Consider the following 13,681-nt stretch of genomic DNA (forward strand, 5'->3'; position numbering starts at 1 on the left):
TGTATGGGCTGAGGATAAACGCCATGGCCACAGGCAAGTAAGTTGCCTACCACCAAGTGGCGCTGCTACGTCACACCCTCAACTTCTGATAACATAATGGGGATTGGGATTCAACACATACACAACATATTACTATGTTCTTTTCCTAGCATGTCATTTTGATCTGCAAAACAGGATGGCTCTCAGACTGCAACTTTCCATCAGTTCCCATTCCTTTTTTGGTGTTTGGGATTCTGAGCAAGTGAAAAAACTATAGATGTCTCTGGTAAAATGAATTCTCCAAGCATTTACACAGGAGGGAGTTTGAAAACTCATGAGAAGTCCTTTGCTTGAGTCCTGCATAAACAGAAACAAACAAGAATCAGACTTTGTCCACTCGAAGAGAACAAAGAGAACTGGTGGTGGAGAAGGGTAAAGGGTAAGGAAGGAGGAGGGGGATCTAGGGGCAGAGGTTAGCGCATGCAGGGCAGGGGCAGAGAGAAAGGAAGAGGAGCTTCACTGTCTCACCCTTCCTAAAAAATTTGAACTTCACTTAGAACAATATTCGTCCCATAAGTATTAGCAACTCATTCACTTGGAGCAACACCCTTCCAAGAAGCTCTACCAATATGGTAATTTATCCAGAGTAACTGTCCTTCTAGGGTATAATGGTGTACATCTGTAATCCTAGCACTCACACATGATGTAAGAAGATGAGTTTGAGACCAAACTAGGATACATAGCAAGTTTAAGGTTATCAAGGGATAGATGATGAATACCAAGAGACTCCTCCCATAGGTCACTGAATGTCAGGCAGACTTTGTGCCCATATTAGGCAGGAACCCTACTGTCTCATGATGATCAAACCACAGCAGATGTGACCATGTCATTCTAAAGCTCAGAGGTTGGGTGTCATGATTCCTAAGTGATCTAAGGCTCCAGATTCAAGATCTGCTTCTCAAAACTCATATGGTGAACTATTTGACCCCAGTACAATGTTTTAGAGCTGGGGTTTTGGTAAGGCATTTGGGTCATGAAGCATGTGACACAATCGATGGGTTAATTCACTGATGGAGTTAAAATATGACCTTATTGGGAAGTACGAGGGCTTGGTGAGAAGTAGCTCCCCAGGCCTGCCTCTGGGGAGAATACCTGGTCCTACTGCTTGTCTGTCTGCCTATCAGCACTTCGTCCTACCGCATGCTTCTGCTATGATGACTTATGACATATGGGTCAGGAAGCAATAGGGCCAAGTGACTAGAGACTGAAACTATGAGCTAAACTAAACCTTCCTTTTAAGTTGTTAGCCCAAGAAACAAAGTATAGGCCTCACAGGACAGTATACATAAAAGAATGCTCAGAAATTGTAGCTGGGCAGGGTAGCTCATACCTATAATCTCAGCAGCATTCAAGAGGCTGAGACAGGAGGATCACAAGTTTGAGACCAGCCTGGGGGGAAAGGTAGAATGACCACAAAATGAATCAGCTAAGACTCAAAAGACATATGGACAGAACAACACCCCCACCTCACCCCCACCAGCATCCCTCTTCCCTGGGCATCAAGTTTCCATAAGATTAGGTGCATCTTCTCCCACTGAGGCCATATAAGGCAGTCCTCTGCTACACACGTGCCCAGGGCCACAGGCCAGCCTGTGTCTGCTCTTTGGTTGGTGGCTCAGTCTCTGGGAGCTCTGAGGGGTCCTGGTTAGTTGGCACTGTTGTTCTTCCTATGGGATTGCCATCCCCTTCAGCACCTTCAGTCCTTCCCCTAACTCTTCCATATTGATCCTCGACCTCAATCCAATGGTAAGCTGAAAGTACTTGCATCTGTTTAAGTCAGTTGCTGGTAGAGCCTCTCATGTCATGTCAGGCTCCTGTCTGCAAGCACAATATGACCCCAGTAATAGTGCCAGGATTTGGTGTGCACTCATGAGACAGATCCCAAGTTGGGCCAGTCACTGGGTGGCCTTTCCTTCAGTCTCTGCTCCATTTTTGTCCCTGCATTTCCTTTAGAGAGGAACAATTCTGGGTTAAACATTTTGAAGGTGGGTGGGTGTCCCCCTGCCTCAACTGGAGGCTACATCTATCTACTGGAGGTAGTCTCTTCTGGTTCCATCTCCTCACTGTTGGGCATTTAGGCTAAGGTTATCCCCATTGAGTCCTGGTAGCCTCTCATATCCCAGGTCTCTAGGACATTCTAGAGCTTCCCCTGCCCTCTAACCCCCACTGCTGCATATTTCCACTCATTCTCCTGGCCCTCTGGGTGTCCCTCCTGTCTCTCTCCATACTTGATCTTGCCCCTCCTTCCCCCTCCTCCCACCTAGTAGGTCTGTGACATTTTTAAAAAGATAATACCAAATTATATAACTATCAGGATGAATCTGTTTTAGGTACTTTATTTAGATTCCATTTATTTTAAATCCCCTTTCTTGTCATAAGGCTTCTGCAATCACTATCTTTATGAATTGGCCTACTATAAACTTTTCATATAAATAGACTTGTATAACATGTCATCTACTGTGTCTGATTTCTTTCATTAAGTGTCATGTGTTCAAGCTTCATCCAAGTTGTAGTACATGTCAGGACATTTCTGTTATGGCTTAATGATATTATACCCTCTATTTTTATTTATGCAGTAACCAGCGGATGGACATTGGACGATTTCCATTTTGGCTAGCATAAGTAATCCAGCTAGGAAAATTTTTGTACTAGCCTTTGTACATTCATACTTATCCATTCCTTCTTGGGCATGCATCTTGGAGGAATATCACTAGGTATATTATAAACTTATTTGCATATTAAGAAACTGCCAATCTGTGTCCCAAAGTGAACACACCATGCCATTCAGATCAGCAACTTATTTCTCCACATCTCCCAGAATTTAATACTCCCTAACCTCTTTACCCTTTCCAGTAGGCATATCATGTTCTACCATTGTAAGCTTATTTTGTTTTATTTTTATTTTAAAAATTCTGGATCCCATTAGAGATGAACCCCTAGTCTTGCATATACTAGGCAGGCACTGTCCTGGGGAGCCACCTCCCAGACCTATCCGACTTTTCTCTTATGCAGTGCTGGACACTGAACCTAGGACTTCACATGTGGCATGTAAGTGGCATGCAACTGAGCTATATCCCAGTCTTCACTTTCCTTGTTTAGTATTGCATTTTTCATCATTTAAAACAAATTTCACATTTAATCATATTTTTCCCTTCCCCCAAAGTCCCCCAGGATCCTCTCTCCCTCACTACCCACTCAACTTTAAGTTCTTTCTCAAAATGTCTGAAAGAACTGCAGGAATGGAAAGGAGAGGAGTCTGAAGAAAAGAAGGTCCAGTGACAGGCCCAAAGTGGGACCTTGCTCAAGGGGAGGCCCCAAGGCCTGACACTGTAACTGAGGCTATGGAGTGCTCACAAAAAGGGGCCTATCATGATGCAGATATTTGTACCCAACCAACGGACAGAAGCTATTGACTCCTGTGGTTGAATTATGGGAAAGCTGGAAGAAGCTGAGGAGGAGGGCAACACTATAGTTGGACCAACAGTCTCAATTAACCTGGACCCCTAAGAACTCTCAGACACTGGACCACCAACAAGGCAGCCTACACCAGCTGATATGAGGCCCCCAACACATATACAGCAGAGGACTGCTGGGTCTGGACTCAGTCAGAGAAGATGCAACTAACCCTCAAGAGACTGGAGGCCCCAGGGAGTTTAGAGGTCTGTTGGGGTGGGGGGTGGGGACATCCTTCTGGAGACAGGGGTGTGGGGAGGAGGTATGGAATGTGGAACAGTTGGAGGGTAGACTGGGAAGGTGGAATAAAATCTGGAGTGTAAATAAATAAATAAATAAATAAAAGACAAAAAAGAAAAAGAAACAAAACCCAGTACAACAAATACTTACAGACCAGGAAAATAAAATAAAACCACACCCAAAAAGGAAAAAAAAAGCTGTAAATGTTGTCACTTTTTTCTACTCTAGAATAGAGTCTCACTAATTGGTCCAAGCTGATCTTGAACTTGGACTCTTGGACTCCTTCTGTCCTAACCTTTCTAGTACCTGGGATTACAGACCTGCACTACCACACCAACTCCTAATTTGGTTTGTAATTCACAGATATCTCTAAATACATAGGAGCATAGCATGAAACCTTGAGATTAAATAAGGATAATTAACATATCCATAACTTTTCCAATAAGAGTATTCACAACATTCCAGCTATTTTGAAATATGTACTACATTACTGTTCACTAGATACCTGTTGTGCAATGGCACATCAGAACTTATCCCTACTGTTTAACTACAACAGCATACCTATTACCCAACATCTCCCACTTGTCCACCCCAGTGTCTTGTGACTGCACATATGCAAATATACAAGAAGTCAATTTTTAAACATAACAAGTGTAGACAGGACATTTCTTCATTACTGCAATATCCACTGCACTCTTACATTATACTAAATAAATATATTTGCTTTAAAATCTTCTATGCATGAATGAAGTCAATTGGTATTTTTATTTCTCTGACATGTCATTTAACATAAATGTCTGCCAGCCTCATCCTCATCCATGTTGTTGAAAGGGACAGATTTTTACCCAGTTTATGGATGAATAGTCTCACACACACACACACACACACACACACACACACACACACACACACACACACAGAGAGAGAGAGAGAGAGAGAGAGAGCAAACTCATCTGTTGATGGACACTGAGGTTGATTCCTTAGATTGGTTATTGTAAATTGTTTCATAATGGAGTAGGAATATAGATGTGAAAAAGGCAGGCAGGGTAGCTCAGTGGGTAAAAAAACTTGCTACCCAGCTGGGTGACCTGAGTTTGATCCCTGGGACCCAAGTGATGGAAGGAGAGAACCAGTGTCCTCAAGCTGTCCTCTGACTTGCACATTGTAGAGGAGCAGGACGGGTTAAGTGCTGAGCTATCTATCCAGAACATCTGTTTGTTTTCTGAGAAAAGGGCCCCTCTATGCTCTTGTTAGTCTGATATTAACTATTTAGGAGGCCAGGCTGGCCTTGAATTTGTGGCAACCCTCCTGCCTCTCTGCTTTCTAAATTCTGGGATTAAAGAGCCACCATTTGCTTCATCTCAGGCTACAGCTTTTATATGTTGTCCTGGCAAGAATTAACTCAGCCCAATGAACTCACTGCCTCAGGGGAGTGCAGCAAGCCTAAGTATGTGAAATCCCGAGTCAACTGTTCCTGACATGGGCAGCAGATGGCTCCAAACCCATGCACATATAGACAACACTAAGTAAACTTTGTGGATTATTTTTAAAAAGACAAAATTGGAAGGGGACATTCGGGGATGGAGGAGAGTTAGAGGAAGAAAATAGGGAGTGGGTCTTTTTCGTTGTATATATGCTAGAAATTTTCAAAAAAAAACAAAAAGAAGAAAATTAAAACCGAAGAATTCACAGTCCCAGACTGACTACCTAATGCCTTCTATTTGCATACCCTAATGGCCTAAGGACCTCCTACAAAGCTCTAGCCCTTAGGGTTCCATAACATAAATCTCTCCAGAGACTAAGCTCTAGTAAACTTGTATGGTACAAACGACAACCAAAACACAGCAAAGGTTAAAAAAAAAAATCTTGCCATTGAAAGGTATAAAATAGCTGGGCTGTGGTGGCGCACGCCTTTAATCCCAGCACTTGGGAGGCGGAGGCAGGCGGATTTCTGAGTTCGAGGCCAGCCTGGTCTACAGAGTGAGTTCCAGGACAGCCAGGGCTACACAGAGGAACCCTGTCTTGAAAAAACAAAAAAAGAAAAAAAAAAGAAAAAAAAGAAAGGTATAAAATATTTATGAAAGAAATTGAAAGTGATTCACAGCAATAAAAACATAACTCAGGGCATGGATTGACAGAATTGATATTTCAAAATAGTCCTTATACCCAACGTGATCAACAAATTCAAAACAATTGCTATCAAAATTCCATTTACATTCTTTACAGAAATAGAAAAAGTATTCTAAAATTGGTAAGGGACTGAAAAAGACCCTAAATAGTCAAAGGGGAAAATAACAAAATTCTATTAAGATATTTGACTCGCTTTAAAAATTGAGTTACTTTCAGGTGTCCATCCCACTGCTTGTAGCCCAGGCTAGCCTCCATCTCATGGGAATCCTTCTGGTGAGCCTGCAATGCCAGTGAAAACACTCAGTGAAATGAACAAGGGTGGAAGCATTGCCCTGACTGGCTTTACAACACACCCCAGAGCTGGAGACATGGCTTGGTAGTGAAGAGCACTTTTCCAAGTTCAGTTCCCTGTATCCACAACCACCTGTAACTCCAGCTCCAACCAATCCAATGCCTTCTTCTGGCCTTCAAGAGCACCTACATGTACCTATATACATAGGAAAACACACACACAATAAAATGGATTTTTTTTTTAAAGAAAACCTAGGGGGAGGGGGGCGGGGATTGGGGGTTGGGGGTGGAGCGGGAAAGGGGATAACATTTGAAATGTAAATAAAATATCCAATAAAAAATTAATTTTTAAAAAAAGAAATGTCACAAAAGCTGAAACACTGTGATCTGGGCTGTCTCTGTTTAATTCCCTAGAATATGAGTCCTATGGTTTGGGGATGATGGTTTTTGGGCAGTGACCGGCATTAGTAGATGGAAGGGTAAAGACCCAGAGAGAGAGAGAGAGAGAGAGAGAGAGAGAGAGAGAGAGAGAGAGAGAGAGACTCATTACCAACATATAATAACCAAAAGACCATGTGTCAGACATAATAATGTACACAGACACCAAGGAACAGGGTAGAACACAGAAATAAATCTATACAGTTATAGCCAACTGATTTTAAACAAAGGAAGCAATATAAAATGAGCAAATGACAGTCTTTTCAATAAGCAGTGCTAGGAAAACTAGAAAATTGAAACCAGATTCCTACTTTTTGTCAGTTATAAAAATCCACTTAGGCTGACTGATGGTGGTGATGGATGCCTTCCTTTAATCCCAGTACTCAGGAGACAGAGGTAGGCAGGAGACAGAGGTAGGCAGATCTGTGAGTTCAGGCCAGCCTGGTCTGCAGAGTCAGTTCCAGGATAGCCAAGGCTACACAGAAAAACCCTGTCTCTAACCACCACCACCACCAAAAAAGAACCAGGTGCTAGAGAGATGGCTCAGAGGTTAAGAACACTAACTGCTCTTCCAGAGGTCCTGAGTTCAATTCCCAGCAAGCACATGGTGGCTCAGATCTGTAATGGGATCTGATGCCCTCTTCTGGTGTATCTGAAGACAGGGACAGTGTACTCACATAAAATAAATCTTAAAAAAAAAAAACAAGAAAGAACAAAAAATAACAATAAAAATAAAACAAAAATCAATGCAAAACAGATTAAACACTTAAATATAAGACCATACAAGCTAAGGGAGAGTTCATCATGGTACTGTAACAGGCAAGTTTTTGATAAGGTAGCAAAAGCACTGGAAAGGACAATAGACAAGTAGGATTACACCAAAACAAAATGCAAAAGAAATCATCAACAGAGCAAAAGTCTGTATATCTGTCAAGAGGGTATAATCCAGAATTTTTAATGAATGTGTGTGTAGATCAGAGGACAACTATCAGGAACTGGTTCTCTCCTTCCATTAGAGGATCAAAGTCAGACCATTACTTTCAAAGCAATTGCTTTTATCCAATGAGTCATCTTGCCAACCCCCATTTTTCTACTTTAATATCCAAAATTTATAAACCATTCAAACGACCCAAAACCAAAAATGAAAAAAAAATCCCAAACTAACCAATAAAAATTAGTCCAGACATTGCAGGCTCACCAGGATTCCTTTGAGATGGAGACTATCCTGGGCTACAAGTGGTGGGATGGACACCTGAAAGAAGTAACCCAATTTTTAAAGTGAGCCAAATAAATATCTTAATAAAATTCTGTTATTTCCCCCTGTCATACCTTTGTTGCTGTTATATTTTTGAGACGTCTTACTATATAGGCCAGGATGACCTTTCCCTCAATCTCCTGACTCTGCTTTGTGAGTAACTAGAATTCAGAGGTAAATGACACCACATTTAGCTCTAAATATTTCTTAAGACACACAGAGCCAGTGAAGTGGCACATACCTATATTCCTAGCACTCAGGAGGCCAATGCAGGAGGATTACCGTGAGTTCCAGGCCAGCCTCAATTAAAATTTGAGACCCTGTTTCAAAACAGAAAATAAAACAGAAAGATGGAAGGAAAGAAGGAAGAAAGGATGATCCACAGATCTAGGGGGAAATGTTTCACGTCACTATCAGGGAGATAGAAATCAAACCACGTTGAAATGTCACCTTGACCCAGTAGGCTGAGTAAAGCTATGAAGAAATGGAGGAGTCTTGCACACAGGTGATAGGGAAGACGTTAGTGAACTAGTGCAACAGTATGGTGGCTCCTCAAAAACTAAAACACAAGAACACATATGAAACTGGAAAATCCAGCAATCCGGCTTCTGGGCTATTAGAGGGAAACAAAATGATTGTGGTCCTAGACTATATCCCCATAAGTACTAGTGACAAATGATCAAACTTTCACATTCAACAGATGTTTGTAAAAATAGCTTTATTGATGTGTCATTTAGAAAGCACAAAATTCAGTTATAATTGTAACAGATTTTTTGGCAAGTTTACAAGGCTGTATGAGCATCTTCAAAATCCAGTATGATTTCTGGAATAGATGAATTTGGATATGAGTAATTTGAGTATTTTCCTTTGATGAAATTCTGCTCACGGCTAATCTTTACTTCCTCAAGCCTAAGAGAATTCTGTCTCTATAAATCCATCATTCTTGAATATTTATCATAAATGGAAAAACAGGCATGGTTCTTTGTAGCTGCTGAGTGCCTGAATTTACGTGTATGCAAGATGTGCATCCAGTGTCCACAGGACAGGAGAGGGCGCAAGACACCCTGGAACTGGAGATACACACCCTTGTGAGTGCTAGTAATCTGAGCCATCTCATCAGCCCTTCCTTTGTTGTTTTTGAAGTTGTATGTTGTAATATGCATTCATAAGTTCCTTTTATTGGTAAACAGTATGCTGTCAAATGACTATATCATCTTTATTCAGTCACAACTCTATAAATATTCTAATCATTTCTGATTACCGGCTAATTTTTATGTACTTTTTCTTTCAGACAGGACTTCATTCTCCAGTTTGGGTTGGCCTTAAATTCATGCTGATACTCCTATCTCAGCCTCACAAGTGGTGGGATTTTAAGTCTGATCCACCATGTCTGGCCCTAGTTGTTGAAAATTATAAAGCTGGCACGAATATGTTTTATCTTTCTCTTAAATGGCAAGTACCTGAGAATATTAGCATATTGCTTATGAGCCTACAATGAGCTCGCATATCATGGCTGTAGCACATGGCAGCACTATTCACCCAATGCCTGATACACAAAAGACATATACACATGATGGGGCTGGAGTTCCAATATCCCCCTAAACAACTTTCACCCTAAGGCCAGATGAACTTTAATCAATTCAGTTCGACCTTTTAAAATTTCTATCACATACGAGTAGTTCTGGAACAAAAACTTAACACTTGTACTTTACGGTTCTATAACACAAGCTATGTGACTATTGTGAAAATCCAATAGGAAATTTCCATGTAAGATTCTTTAAGTCTATGCTACAATGGATCTATTTTCTATCTCTATAAATTTTCTCATATATCCCAGGCTGGCCTTAAATTCTCCATGTTGCTAAAACTGGCCTTGAACTCATGATTCTTCAACCTCATGCCCAAATTCATTGATCCTTGTACTCAAGTCTGAGGCCAGCCAGGTCTACACAGTGCATGCAGGCCATCCAGAGCTATAAAGGTAAAGTAAAACCTTGCTTCAAAAAACAACCACACAGGAAGGAAGGAAGGAAGGAAGGAAGGAAGGAAGGAAAGAAAGAGAAGGAGGAGAGAAAGGGGAGGAAGGAGGAGAAGAGGAGAGTTCAAAGCTACATCTGTTTAATGTTAGCCTGAGCTACATGAGAGACCCCATCTCAAAAAAAAAGTTTGCTTTTTTTTAAAAAAGGAGAACATTGTTTTGAGCGCAGTGAATTCCCTTGCTCCCTGTGAAGCACAATTTCAGCTTTGTCAAGCGTCTGTACAGAGAACAGTCCTTACTCAGGGAGAGGCTCAAGTGTGGCTTTCAACTGGCTGTGAAGCTGACTCCACTCTGGCTAGGTCAGAGTCCCAGGGGCTTCAACACTAGTATCTCTGTTCTTCTTTCAACTCCACAGCAGCTAGAATTATTTCTAGGCCTGGAAAAATGTCACACTGAATGTTCAAGCTAGTTGTTAATGAATGACCCACAAGGAACGCTCCAAGTGACATTTGGGGGACCCTGTGCTTTTTCTTCCTCTCTGAAACTCCAGTTGTGACCTCTGCCCCATGTCCAGTAACACTTACGTACTGTGCTCAGTGCTCAGACTCTACTTCCCTGTGTGATGCTATCAGAAAATGTGTCCCTAGGCAGGAGTAAACCTGGGGCTCCTCTCACATGGTTCCCTTCTCACAGAATGTCCTGGAAATGGAAATACATGTTTGCACACATGCCCCGCTATAAATCAAAGTTTCAAAAGAGATGTAAATGTTTTAAGTATGCATTATGTTGAATATATTCTCACCTATACCCCTCCCCCCCAATTTTTTCTTCTTCTCCCTGGCCTTGGTCCCTCTAAACAGCGTCACTTTACAGTCATGTAACATATGAATGAATGATTCTGTTTACACAAAATTTAGCAACAAAAAGTGAAAGAAAACCAATTTGTTTTTTCTCTTAATGATTATTTCCAGTTGTTTTCATTTTCCTATAAAGAACATGATTGAAAAAATCCCTTTTGTACACGTATCACAGATTCTTTAACTATTCCTCTCTTGGACAACTAGGCTGGTTCCTAACTTAGTTTTGGTGAATAGTATACACTGATGTAGAAGTATCTCTCTAATAGTTGATTTGAAGTCCTTTGGGTAAATACCCAGGTATGGTATAGCTTAGGTTATATCCAAGATACATTTTTAGTTTAAGAAACCCCATACTGGCTTCTATAATGGCTGTCCAAGCTTACATTCATACAATCAGTAAATAAGGGTCCCCTTTTCTCCACATCCTTGCCAGTATTCATTGCTATTCTTTTCTTAATGAGTGCCATTCTGAATAGAGTAAATAGAATCTCAACAGTTCTGATTTGCATTTTCTAATGAGGTTGAATGTCTATCTTTTCCTGTTTATTGGCCAGGGAAGAGAGAGATGACTCAGCAGTTAAGAGCACTGGCTGTTCTTGAAGAAGACCCACCATATGGCAGCTCTTGGCCATCTATAAGTGATCAGACATCTTCTTCTAGACTCCTCAGGCACCAGTTAAGCAAGTGGTACACAGATACACATGCACATAAAAAACTCCTATGCATAAAATACAAATACTTTTTTAAAAAGCCAAGCCAGGGCTGAGATATATCTCAGCAGCTTGTAGAGTGCTTGCCTAAAGCACATAAAACTGGGCATGGTGGTACACATTCGAAACTTTTGTACTTGAAAGGGTTTAAGTTCAAGGCTAGCCTTACAAGATCTTGCCTCAAAAAACAGTTAAGCAAAGTATGTTGACTAATGCCAATAATCTTAGCATGTGGGAGGCAAAAGCAGGAAGAGCTTGAGGCCAGGCTGGTCTACAATAGAACAATCTAGGCCAGACTGGGCTACTTAGTGAAACTGTCTCAAAATACCTTATCAAAGCAAACCAAGGAACAGACTGAAGATATAACTCAGTTACACAAGGTCATAGGTCAGTCAATCCCACAATAAAACAAACAGGTAGAATGCAAAAGGCTCAGTCCACAAAGTAATTAAATCTCAGCTACGTTACCTACAAATCAAGAAACTATGAAATGGATACAGCTGATCCTCTAGTCCTAAACTACAAATGCTATGATTACAGGTATGGCTCACCACACTTGCCTAAAGTGCATACTATTTCACAACTAAGTAAGGTATTGGGTTGTGTTAAAGAATGGGGTGAGAACACAGTTCAATTGATAGAGTGTTAGCACAGCAATGCAAAAACACCTTGGTTCCATTCCCAGCACCACATAAACTAGTTACAGTGGTGGTACGGACCTGTAATACCAGCACTTGGGAAGTATGGGTAAGAGTTCAAGGTCAATCTAGGCTCTGTTTAGATCAGGCTGGCCTCAAACTTAGAGAAATCTAGCTGGGATTAAGTGATGGGATTTAAAAATGTGTAATCACCATGCCTGGCTATGACATTTTCAGGAAAAACATTTATTTTTTTTTAATTACAAAGGAGTTTAGGTGACCACCAGTACCCTTTATAGTCTGACTCCAAATTAATTCTGTCTCCACGAAATTCTGACCCTTTGCCAGCTGGCACACTTGAGGTCTTGACAGTGGAGTATTAGTAAGCCACCGCAGGACTTGGTTTTGTTCCCTGGTTCCACAGCACAGACGTCTCTAGCCTGAGGAGCCTGTCTGGGTTACGCTCCTTCAGGGCACATATGTTCTGGTCTCTACAGAGTTCCCAGAAACAACCATAGGCTGTTTTTACAGTACAGCAAGACACTTCCTTATGTAGATCCTCCAGCAGCCAGAGCAGATTTCCAGTAGGTTCTGCTAGTGTGGCACCAGTATCCCTTAAACAAGTCTCAACCATGCCTCTCCATGTTTTCATTAAGTAAGTGGTGAGGCTGCCTTGATTTTTCTAGAACAGCCCTGCAGTAGCTTTTCAAGACTAGAAAGGTGTAGGGGGGGTCCTCTTCCCTTAGGTACTCTAGAGAAGAAAATTTTTTTTTGGTTTTTCGAGACAGGGTTTCTCTGTGTAGTGCTGGCTGTCCTGGAACTCACTCTGTAGACCAGGCTGGCCCGAACTCAGAAATCTGCCTGCCCCAGCCTCCCAAGTGCTGGGATTGAAGGTGTGTGCCACCACTGTCCGGTCCCTTAGGTACTCTAATCTCACCTCTACCAGTATCGACTAGAGTAATGTAATGTTTCTTATTTTATCTGGTGTTCCTGTACTTTTTGATTTCCTTTTCTTCCATTACTCTTTTCTTTGTACAGAATACTCTGTTCTCTCTCCTCTTTGAATCCAGCCTGATCAGGTAAACCCACAATATGGGGTCTGTTAAGCAATGTCTTCAGACAGCACAATACTTAGCGGAAATGAGCTGCTACAAATGTCTGGCAGACAGGAACATCATAATCAAGCTACTTTGTGATTCATAAAGTACCAACTGAAATCCCAAGTTCACTATAGTAGCAGTAGGGATGACCTTCAGAGATTGCTTGAAGTCTTGACTTTTACTTGTGCTTACAAAGAAAACTGCAAGCTCAGGTGTTCAGCACAAGTTGCTCTGAGAATCAGAGCTTCCCAATAGCTCTACAGAAGCTTATTTCTTATAATCTGACAGATACTGCTGAATATCAGCTGTGAAGAACTAAGAATGACACCTGAATCTTAGTCTCTCATGTGACAGAACATTGATACCTGGACCTTTCCCAGCTTAACCCAAAACACCTCGTCCTATAGACTGTAGAAATAAGCCTTCTTCTGCTTAAAAAGGGACAATTTGAAAGATTCTAACTTCCTCTACATTCACCACAACCATATTCAACCCACAGTTGAATAGCCAGAGTCAAAAGTCAGAATGATCTGAGCAGGCATGGACACA

Source organism: Grammomys surdaster, unplaced genomic scaffold, assembly GCF_004785775.1.
Source record: "Grammomys surdaster isolate TR1022 unplaced genomic scaffold, NIH_TR_1.0 274, whole genome shotgun sequence".
Lineage (NCBI taxonomy): Eukaryota > Metazoa > Chordata > Mammalia > Rodentia > Muridae > Grammomys > Grammomys surdaster.